Source organism: Myxocyprinus asiaticus, chromosome 40, assembly GCF_019703515.2.
Source record: "Myxocyprinus asiaticus isolate MX2 ecotype Aquarium Trade chromosome 40, UBuf_Myxa_2, whole genome shotgun sequence".
In the NCBI taxonomy this organism is placed as follows: domain Eukaryota; kingdom Metazoa; phylum Chordata; class Actinopteri; order Cypriniformes; family Catostomidae; genus Myxocyprinus; species Myxocyprinus asiaticus.
The window spans coordinates 13541090-13553109 of record NC_059383.1 but is presented as its reverse complement, the minus strand read 5'-3'; positions in this window follow the sequence as shown (position 1 = coordinate 13553109).

Genomic DNA, 12020 nt, shown 5'->3' with positions numbered 1-12020 from the left:
GTCTTTGTTGTCTTAGAGGATTATTAATGAAATTGGCACCTTTTGGGGATAATTATGTTTGTATTAAGTGTCTCTTGATTGTTTATTACCTAGTTATAATTGAGGAGCCTGCTTCTTACTCTGTTATTTATGTTCACAATAGCATAACAAAACAAAATAATTGAATTAAGGTGGTAATACAGTTGCAATCGTAATTATTCAACCCCCCCCCCCCCCAAGACAGTAAGGATTTACAAAGGTAAGCTTTTCTGATGACCCAGAATTTTTAAACTTTACATTTATATCAGTTGAGTGACACATTCAAAGTCATAGTGTGAATATATAACCTAATATTTCTAAATAGCAGGATTTTATAAAAATACAGCCTTGTCATAATTTTTCAACCCCTATTGCATGTAGCTGTTTCTTAAATATGTAAGGCTACACAAGTAATTGTTTTAAAACAAAATTAAGTCGTCAATCTGCAATGGCACTTATTTAAGTATTAAAATTTAAGTTTAGCGTTGTAAGCAAATATGTATTTCTATGAAAAAAATGCAATTAAAAATAAGCTATCTCAAAAGCTAATAGAGGAGATCATTTCATTACACATGAAAGGTCATGGCTAAAAGTACATTTCCAAGGCACTTCAATTTCCAATAGACAAAGTTGGCAGCACCATTCATACATTTTTTTAAATATGGTACAACAACAACCTTCTTGGGGTGTGGAAGAAAGCAAAACTTCAAGGGAAATGTTGACTCCAGTTGACTGAATATTCAAGAAGTAATTAGGAAAGACCTGTGGAGTCCTGGAAGAAGGTTTTATAGACGTATGACACTAAATTGAAAATGAGTTTTAGACCCATGGGTCAGCAGTACGTCTGGAGTAAGATGACAAGGTGATGACAAGAAAAACACCATCCCCACAGTCAAGCATGGAGGTGGGTCAGTCCTGTTATGGGGGTGATTTGCGGCTACAGGAAATGGCTATCCTGACTATGTGACTGACACCATGGATTCTTTCAGGTATCAGGCCATTTTGGCATGAAAAATGTGATGCCTATCAGTGTGTAAATTGAAGCTCGGTGATCACTGGACTTTCCAGCAAGACAATAACAAGGATACATCCAAGTTGTCCAAAATCTGGTTCAGGGATAGGTTGTGGAATGTCCTTAAATGGCCCTTTCAGTCCATCATTAAAATCCCATTGCAAACTTTTGTTGGGATTTCAAGGAAGCAGTGGCACCACAGAAACCAAAGAATGTCAATGAGCTGGAAGCTTTTGCTCATGAGAAATGTGTTAAAAATTCTAATAGAGAGGTGTCCGAAGCCTGAGAACACTTACCCGAAACATTTATTTGCTGTTATTAAGGATAAAGGATGCTCGACAAATGATTGACTTTGGGGGATGAATATTTTTGACATGACATTTGTGGAGAGAATTAGTTATTTTTTATTTTAAAATTTGTGTAAACTGAACTCTTTGTTCTCAAAATCACTCAAATATGTATTAAAAACTTACTTTCACTGTTTACTGAGGTTTTAGTTGATGTGTTTTAATTCACATCACCAGAATGTATTGCTGGTCAGGGGGATTGAATAATTTTGATTGCAACTGTATGTATATATATATATATATAATCACAATATTTTCAGGTGATATCTTTAATCACAACAAGCATCTCTTCCCAAACTAAAAAAAAACAACAACAAAAAAACACATTTGCGTACAATATTCTGAATGGCCCTTCCAAACTGTTTGGTCTGTTTCTGGGCATACTGATCATTTTCTTTTCTCTAGACTTCCTGATCCAGTCTAGTCCTGTTTATTTTTAAAAGGAATATTCCGAGTTCAATACAAGTTAAGCTCAGTTGACAGCATTTGTGACATAATGTTGATCACCACAATAAATAATTTTGACTTGTCACTCATTTTCTTAAAAAAAAAAAAAAAAAAAAAATCAAGGTTACAGTGAGGCACTTGCAATGGAAGCGAATGGAGCCATTTTTTATTTTATTTGTTATTTTTTTAGGGTTTAAAGACAAAACTCTGAAGCATATAATTTTATAAAAGCACATTAATTCTTCTGTTAAAACTTGAGCAGTAAAGTTGTTTAAATTGTCATTACTGGGATTTAATTGGATATATACACAGAAAAGGTTAGTTAGCGATATAATCACAGTAAATCATGTTAATATGCATGTTGTCTTATGGTGGTACTTTTGAAACTGAGTATTTTAACAATTACAGATTGGCCCCATTCATTCCCTTGTAAGTGCCTCACTGTAACCAAGATTTTCGCTTTCCTATTTAAAGAAAAGGAGGGACAAAGTCGAAAGTAATTTTTGTGGTAACATTATGGCAAAAATGCTGTTGAATGCGCTTAAAGGGTTAGTTCACCCAAAAATGAAAATTCTGTGCCAGATCACCCTCATTCCATCCCAGATGTGTGTGACTTTCTTTAATCTGCTGAATGCAAATGAAGATTTTTAGAAGAATATCTTAGCTCTGTAGGTCCATACAATGCAAGTGAATGGGTGCCAACATTTTGAAGCTCCAAAATTCACATAAGGACAACATAAAAGTACTCCAGACGACTCCAGTGGTTAAATCAATGTCTTCTGAAGTGATGTGATATGTGTGGGTGAGAAACAGGTCAATATTTAAGTCCTTTTTCCTTCACTTTCTCCAGTTTTTGGTAATTCACATTCTTCTTGCATATCGCCCCCTACTGAGAAGGGAGAAGAATTTATGATAAAAAAAAATTACATAAATATGTATCTGTTTCTCACCCACACCTATCATGTTGTGTCTAAACACATGGATTTAACCACTGGAGTTGTATGCATTACTTTTATGCTCCCTTTATGTGGACTTTAGATCTTCAAACTTTTGGCTTCCACTTCCACTGTGAGGACCAACAGAGATATTCTTCTAAAAATCTTAATATGTGTTCTTCAGAAGAAAGAAAGTCATACACATCTGGGATGCCAGGAGGGTGAGTAAATGATGAGAGAATTTTCATTTTTAAGTGAACTACCCCTTTAACCTGTAGCTAACCTGGAACATTAGTTTAAGATGCTTATTGGGTGATCACAAGTGGACAGCGCTAATACAGGTGTAAACGGGTTCCAAAACATTTTATGATCCGATCACTGCAACCACATATCTCTGTCAGATGAAGTAATACTTTTAGTAGTTTTAGCTTGTCTGCCACATAGAATAAGCTAATGCAATATTAATATACTGATATAGTTTATTTAAATTAATCAACTTCAACTTTCAGTTAATCTGTAAACAAACCTGGACATGAGAGCTTAGGAGAAATGTATTGAGTAATACCACCATCTTGTGGTAACTTACAGCTCTTGATTGTAAGCTCCCCAGGTTATAGTCATTTAATTTACAGACTGAAGAATGTGAAAGATGCTGGTGAAACAGGAGTGGTGAAGCTCCTGAGAGAGGCCATTCACAGGGCAGGAGTGATTGAGGAGCACTTCTCCCTGTTTTTAACTCATTTGTCACAAGCCTGATTCACATTCTGTTCTGTATTTGTACCCAAGAGCAGAGCCACAGTACAGTCCTGAACAAACATAAGGTCTTGTGCCTTTCATGCCAGCACATTTGCAATCATTGTGATCTACGTTACAACTACCTTTGGTTTCTTGGCACTGTGGGTTTTTGCACAATATTTTGTTGGTTGTTATACAGTAGATATCCTATTTGTGCATTGTAACTATTTAAACTGACCCACTTGACTTACCTCATAAATAACATTTGAAAACATTAGACACTACTACATAAAGATACTATTTTAAATTATCAAATGATTTAGGTATTGCGAGACCAAAATGCAACCAGATCTCATTCTAAGCTAAAAGTAGAAAGAAATTTAACATGTTAAAACCTTCTGAATTGCTAGTTTACTTTTGACATTTATTAAACAGTTTCCTTTAAAATACATGCTATTTGATCTTAATTGGTAACTAGAAATATAAAATTTGTAGAGACAATCGTTGATGTTGTCTGAAAGTTCAAAATAATTTTAAAAGTTTGAGAATTTTTAAGGCCTAATGGTCAGATAGATAGATATGGAACTTTTTGTGTATGTCCGCCGAATCGCACCAATTACACCCGGACCTAACCCTCTCTTCATTCCCTTCCTTCACATAGTCTCAACAAATTTTTTAATGGATTAAGCAATATATAGACCATTCAAAATGTATTGGTTCTAATGCCTCAAGCTCCACTGTTTACCATGATGGTAACCCCCAAAACTATAACAACAGAAATTCATTCAAACATGTGGAACTACTGTCCATGACTGAATCAAAATTTTTTTTTTTTTTTTTTTTTTTTTTTGGACTGAAGTTTGGTGGATGTAGCTTAAAAACTGTAAGAGGAGTTACCCTTTATCATTTTGATCATGGTTTGGGAATTTTGGAAAAATCCTAAACCATGTCTGTAGAATAACAATATGTCAAGCCTACATAATTAGGTTTGTAGACAAAATAAACTGTGCCTATGTATGAATTTCTTTTTCTTTTTTTAAGCCAAGTTTAATTTTTATTTAATGGATGATTTGGAGCAGATAGTGAAGGTAAAGCAGCCAACAAGTGTCCAGCAGACATGGGAACTGCTTCAGTATTGTTTAAAAAGCATCTCAGGTCACACTTTTGGTTGAGAGAATTTAGGCAAAAAGTGGCTATTTTGAAGAAGCTAAAACAGTTCTTTTTTTTCCTTTTTTCACAATATATTTTAATACTTCTATTTGTGTTATTGTATAATTTTGATGACATTATTATGTTATTCTAAAATATGGAAAATGTGAATATAGTATAAAGTTTTTCCAGACTTTCATAATACTATATATAGTATTTAAATGTAGTACATGACAGTACTCTGTAGCACTTGACATTACTCGTTATGTCAGATTCAACACAAAGATGATGACTGAATAGGTCTCTGTTTTCATACTGCTTTGCCCCGACAAATGCGCTTTAAGAAAGGGAGGAATATTAAGAGGGTGGAGGGGAACACAAAGGATGCATGTGAATCAACACAGACTGAGGGGAGTGGGGAGGGGTTCACAGCTCTCTGCAGGACAAATCGCACTTAGTTTGTGACCCAGTTATGTGGGGCTTCATGAGAACATCCTAAAGAAGACAAAAAGTCCTGGAATAGACAATAAAATTAGCAAAAGTGCTTGGTGACTTTAAGAATGTAAAGGTTTAAATTAAATGTCTATTTATTATATTTATTTTAAATCATATCAGTTGCAGTGTGTGTTCTGTGTCTGAAGCTAAGCATGTTTATGCCATCTTAGCCTGAAGTTTTTACATTTTCATGGGATTAAGATTTTTAAATAATAAAATAAATTGTAGTAAAAAACATTATTACATAAAAAAGAGGCATTTTTCTTCAAAGGCTGAATAAAGCTAAAAAAAGTGCCTAGAGAAGTAAAATCATAAAAGCGTCATAACAGTTTACATTTATTCACTTGTAGTAACTCAAAACAATTTCACATATGGTTTCACACACCACTGCCACAATAGCTGCATGTGAATGTGTGTGCATGCAGAAATTCTGGGAAATATTTTCTGTGAACAGGTTACATTGTAGAAAACACAACGTTTTGGTTTAGGACAAGTATAAGAGGGAGTTGGGAAACCAAAATTTGGTGCAAAACCTTTGAAAGGAAGGTTTCTGGTGCTCTCACCCATGGATACTTCTTGATTTCATTTTCATAAACAGCAAAGTATGTAAGCTGTGTCTTTTACTGCAGCCCACGTGTGTGTGTGTTAACCGGTTTGTCTAGACTAGAGTTAATGTATGATTCTCAGATCCCCTGCACCACATATTGTGTCATATTTTGAAACATCTTTGCTAAAGCTCTACATTTGTTACTATTTTGACATCTGTGTGTATTCTGAAAAGAGGCTGAAATGAAAAGCTTTTAAACTTCAGAACTGTTTTAATACATTGTGCCTTTCAAATTCTTCATAGAACACTTAAACCTTTATGAAGACATCAGCAAGTGTATTTAAATATTGTCCTTTGCTTGTTTTTGTTGCCATTCATTGTCTTTTAAGATGTTATTAATCCATTAACCTTAAAGGAAAATTGAGAAAAATAAGGAGTTATTACTTTTTGAAAGATAATGAACAAGAACATGAAGTGTCATGTTTCATATTTTACTGCCAAGAGAATGCTGAAAGGAAAAATGTTGCAACAAGTATGTTGACATTCAAAGTATATCTGATATATATCTGATTCCAGGATGGCACAAACATCCTGACAAGCTTGGTTTCCCACTGGGCCAAGGTCAATATTTAAAGTCAGAGGAAAATTAAAGCAGACTGTCCCAGAAATCTAGAGAACATTTGCTTGTCTTGTGAACATTCCAACCATTTCAGCCACTTCCTGCAGAATGTTTCCTTTCTCTGGCAATCCTGCCTATAGACTTTTGTTTACTTTTATTATGAAATATTTATCTCTAATTCAAATATTTTGATGATGAATATTGTAATAGAAGGCTAACAGAAACATTTAATATCCCTCCCAAGGTTGTTCAGAGAATGTTCTCACTGGTCAGATCTGCTTGTGCTAACACTGGTATAAAAATATTAAAACATCATATACATGTTGTAAAGCAGAGAGCATATTTCTACGATATTTGACCTCTGTGTTTAACATAAACATGTCAGTGATTTATAGGTTTTCATGAGTCCTCCAATTAAACTGCAGGTATCCCTACAGCACAATTCCTGTCATTTTATTACTGCTAAACAACTAAATTAATACACCTAAATTAAACACACACACACATGTTGGTGCGGCTATCCTTATGAGGACTCTACATAGACATAATGATTTTTATACTGTACGAACAATAGATTCTATCCCCTGACTCTAAACCTACCACTAAACCTAACCCTCACAAAAAACTTTAAGCATTTGTACATAAAAAAAAAAAAAAAAAACATTGTTTAGTATGTTTTTTAAGCGATTTAAATTATGGGGACACTAGAAATGTCCCCATAAACCACATTTATAGCATAATACCCTTGTAGTTACAAGTTTGTAACCTAAAAAAAAGTCCTCGTAAACCACCCAAACACATACACACATGCACACACACACACACACACATACAGTACAACATAGAAATCACAATTAGCAGCTGTTCATTTCAGGTGAAAACCCTTACCACTTCCTCTTTCCCCAGACGAACGCTCGGCCATGCCCTCGCCTCCACATACCCCCACCACCTCGCCTGCCCACTCCCTCCACCACCTGGGACAGTACAGCACCCAGCCCCCTGTCCGATGCGTCCATCTGCAAAACAAAAGGGAGAGAGAAGTTATGGGAATGCAGAAGCGGCCCATCACAAAGTGCAGCTTTTACCTGTGTGAAAGCTTGTTGGCATGGCTCTGTTCACTGGACCAGGTCTGGAGCTTCCTTTTTAGTGAGATCAGTCAGCGGGCTGGTGACGTCCAGATAATTAGGCACAAACCTTAAATAATAAGCCAGCCAGCCCCAGGAACTGTCTCACCTCCTTTTTGGTCTTGAACATGTTGCAATCGCTGCGGTTTTATCAATTTGGGGCCGCACTTGCTCATGACCCAAGTGGAACCCCAGATACCGTACCTCCACCCATTAAATTGCACACTTCTTCGGGTTTTCTGTGAGCCCCGCTTGCAGCATCAACCTCAGAACTGCCCTCAGATGCTGCATGTGCCGCTGCCAGTCACCACTAAAGATAATGATATCATCCAAGTAGACAGCGGCATACGCAGCATGCGGTCTGAGGATTCTGTCCATTAGACACTGAACGTAGCCAGGGCCCCAAACAAACCAAACAGAAGGGTCTAAACTTTTCTATAATCCACACTGAACCAGACCGAGCCATCGCTCTTAGGTACCAGAATCACCAGGCTGGCCCAATCAGTGTGGGATTCTTCTATTACCTCTAGTGTTGGGTTCGAGTCCACCTTAGTCGAGTCTGTGTCAAGTCTGAGTCTTTAAACAATCGAGTCTGAGTTGAGTCCGAGTCCAAAAGGAGCCGAGTCAGACTCAAGACTGAGTCCATAACAGGCCGAGTCCGAGAAGAGTCCGAGTCCGAATGAATCTGTTCATGAATCTGAATTAAAATTGTAACCGTAAACTCAAAATCAATATTTTAAGCTTATTTTAAACTTCACAACTAAGAGAGTTTGTCAATATAAATGTAACAAAAACACCTCTGTTGCCTTTCATATATACTGTATATTTTATGATTAGTATCCTGCTGAACAAACTTCAAAGTGGTTTCAGAATGAATGCGTATGCTTTAGGTGTATGAAGACAAAATTGTCCTTCAGCACAATTCTTACTGCATTCTGTTGACATTTCAATTATTTTTGCTTTTTCCCCTCCACTCAAACATAGACTAAAGAAAGTGAAAGCTGCATTAGTCTTTACAACCAGAGTTATGTTTCTAATTTTAATTTTGTTTTTATTTCTACTTCATTTTCAATTTGTCAATTCAATTTTATTTAGTTTTATTTAAAAATAAAACTAAGGTCTGCTGCCGCAGCAGATAAAAAAATAAAATAATAATTGATATTTGCTTGAGCGGCAGCCACGTTGGTCTTAAAATACCAACCAAAGAAAATTTCATTGAGCTATTCTTTAACTGCAAAAACATGGAGAATAATAATTTTGAGTCATACATTTTATAGAATTGTCCTTCAAAAGTGTCAGAGATATAGGCTAAAAAAGATGTGCTTAAGTTACACACTGGTTTACAATAAAATAAAATTATTAACAAAACATTTCACTGCCCAAAATATCCTAATATTTTATTGTGCATGGTTGAATGTTCTGAATGGTGGACAAATGCTGTAAAAGACTGTATTTTAAGCAGCTCGTCAATGCTTTGAAAATAGTCAATCAATAATAAATAGGTGCTGTTTATCTGTTTAGAGTTGCTGTCTGCTTTAGCAATAACACTTTTTTCCCCTGACAATTTAAAACATTACACAGTTAATTCATCAAGCTATTATGGACCAGTTCAAGCTGACAACATTGCGTGGACCACAAGAGACTACAGAAGCCTACATAAAGCCTATCCTATATTAATACTATATTTATGTATTTTTATTTCAATATGCTGTTTTTAGTAAACTATGAGAGACATAATGTGGGTGACTTGGCTCAATGAAGTTCTTGATTTGAAGTTTTTAACCATGATCAAACCGCAATGCAAGCACCGTCTTGGCTGCACAAACGCCACACACAATTTTACCAGTTGTCAGGTCCCGTGTCATGTGAAATTGTCTTGTTTAGTTTCTATTACATTGGATACCTACCCGTCTTTATGTTTTCGTCGTGCCAGCCACCTCGGTAGTCAGTGTTATACAGTAGTCTCTGTAGTAACATTCAAGCATATTGGTTGACTGATGAGTTTGCCTGTGCACGTGCATATGTGCGTGTGTTTGCTTAAACACAGTGAAACAACTCTGGATACATCTATGACTTCAGGGCTAAAACAGCTGCATGCAGACAGAGATGTGTTCATTAATTTCTGTTTTGTTATTTATTTATTTTTTCTTTGCATCACAAATGTCATGGACTCGGCTGGACTTAGTGTTTTCCCCTGTCCCAAGTGACCTGCCATCGGATTATGATGAGCCGCCTGGAATAACATTTCCCAACGGCTCTTTCGCACGAACAACTAGGTTGTATTTTCTTACATGCGAGTGTCCTGTGTCACTCTATATAAGCAATCTTTTATAATTGAAAATGGTCAACAAGCCAGCACCCATGCCTGCCATGGTCAACAAGCCCACACCTGCCAAGGTCAACGAGCCCGTGCCTGCCACGGTCAATGAGCCTGCGCCTGCCACGGTCAATGAGCCCGCGCCTGCCACGGTCAACGAGCCTGTGCCTGCCACATTCAACGAGCCCGTGCCTGCCAGGTTCAAAGAGCCAGCGCCTGCCACGGTCAACGAGCCAGTGCCTGAAGCCTCGTCCGTCCCAGAGTCAGCGCCTGAAGCCTCGTCTGTCCCAGAGCCAGCGTCCTCGGTCATGGAGGCCGTTCCCATATCAGTGCTCCCGGCCGTCCATAAGAGAAGAAGGGCCCCTGCTTTCCAGTCGCAGCCTGCACTCATAGCCGTGAGAGGCCATTCCCCAGTCGCTGCCAGCGCTCCCAGCCATGAGAGGCCGTTCCCCAGTCACTGCCAGCGCTCCCGCCTATGAAAGCCCGTTCCCCAGTCACTGTCAGCGCTCCCAGCCACAGTGGCCATCGACGAGCCTGTCCAGTTCCCCGAGGCTGTCGACGAGCCTGTTCAGTTCTCAGAGGCTGTTGACGAGCCTGACGAGTTCCCCGAGGCTGTCAACGAGCCTGTACAGTTCCCCGAGGCTGTCGACGAGCCTGTTCAGTTCACTGAGGGTATCGACGAGCCTGACGAATTCTCCAAGGCTGTTGACAAGCCTGTCCAGTTCACTGAGGCTGTCAACGAGCCTGATGAGTTCCCTGAATCTGTCCAGTTCCCCGAGGCTGTCAACAAGCCTGTCCAGTTCACTGAGGCTGTCGACAAACCTGACGAGTTCCGTGAATCTGTCCAGTTCCCCAAAGCTGTCCTGTTCCCCGAGGCTGTCCAGTTCTCTGAGGCTGTCTACGAGCCTGTCCAGTTCCCTGTACTCATTGAGGCTGTCCAGTTCCCTGAGGCAGTCGACGAGTCCGTCCAGCAGCGGTCGACCAGTCTGTTGCTCAATCCAATGGTCAGCACCTGTCAGATACATGCTACCAGTCTGTTCAGTGTCCAGCGGCCACCTACTTCCAGTATGACCCCTGTCCAGTGACCGCCGTCCAATCTGCTCATCCCTGTCCAGCGGCTCAGCCCTCTGAGTGTTCCACGGCTCTGCCCTCTGAGTCTCCACCTCCTGTGGCTCTGCCTCCTGCGGTTCCTCCCCTGAGTCTTCGCCTCCTGCGGTTCCTCCCCTGAGTCTTCGCCTCCTGCGGCTCCGCCCCCTGAGTCTCCGCCTCCCTGGCTGCCAGAATTCACTCCCTTCCTGGAGGGGGGGGGGGGGGATTTGTAACACTTGGGACATTTGCCCTAACATCCACTAGAGGTCGTAAGGAGAACTAAGTCTTGTTCCTGATTCCTTCCCTGATTGTCATCCCAGCTGGGTCTTGTTACCCTTGTTAGTTCTTGAGTATATATTGCCCTCCTGTTCTCTCTGTCTTTGTCAGTTGTCAACCTTCCATGGATGTAATGGTTTGTTTGTGGTCTTGTTTTGAGTTTTTTTGTTTCTTTGAGTTTTTATTAAAAGGCTGCACATAGATCCTCCTTCTCTCGCCTCATTCCTGCAGACATTACAGTTAAGTAATTTTGTTGACTGTTCGTCATTGACATTTTACATGCATCATCAACTCTTGTAATCTGAATTTACAAATCAGTTTTTGAGAAGCATCTAGAGAATATAAGCACTTCCTAAGAAGTCCCCAAAGATGATTTAATCCTTTCAAATACACAGACAAGCGCATGCTAGATTGATGATGGAATTTGAAAAATATAGATAACAGAAGTGAGCTGGCTTTGTAGATAACAGCACCCTCTTGAGGTCGCCTTGAAGTACTCCACCCGGACAGGGCTACATATTCAAAAGAAGTTAAGAAGTCCACTAAAATAAGTGAATTATTAGTAATGATGACGTAAAAGGATTATTCCATGACTTTAATAGAGTTTCTGGTAATTAGGCACTAGTGATATTCAGTGCTATATGTGTGACCAGGAACAACTGACTATTGCATAAAGGCAAAATCCGTATGATTTAAAAATAATATTATTTACAAAATAAAAATATATTTAAATGTAAAAAAAAAAAAAAAAAAAAAATTAAGTTACAAGACTAAAAAATATATTTTTTAATCTAGTATACATTATTGTAAATCGTAAATGTATCTGTATTATTGTTATTTTTATTAATAATAGTAGTGTTTTAAGGTGTATTTGTATAGATTTGAGTGTGCATAAACTCAACACTAGAAT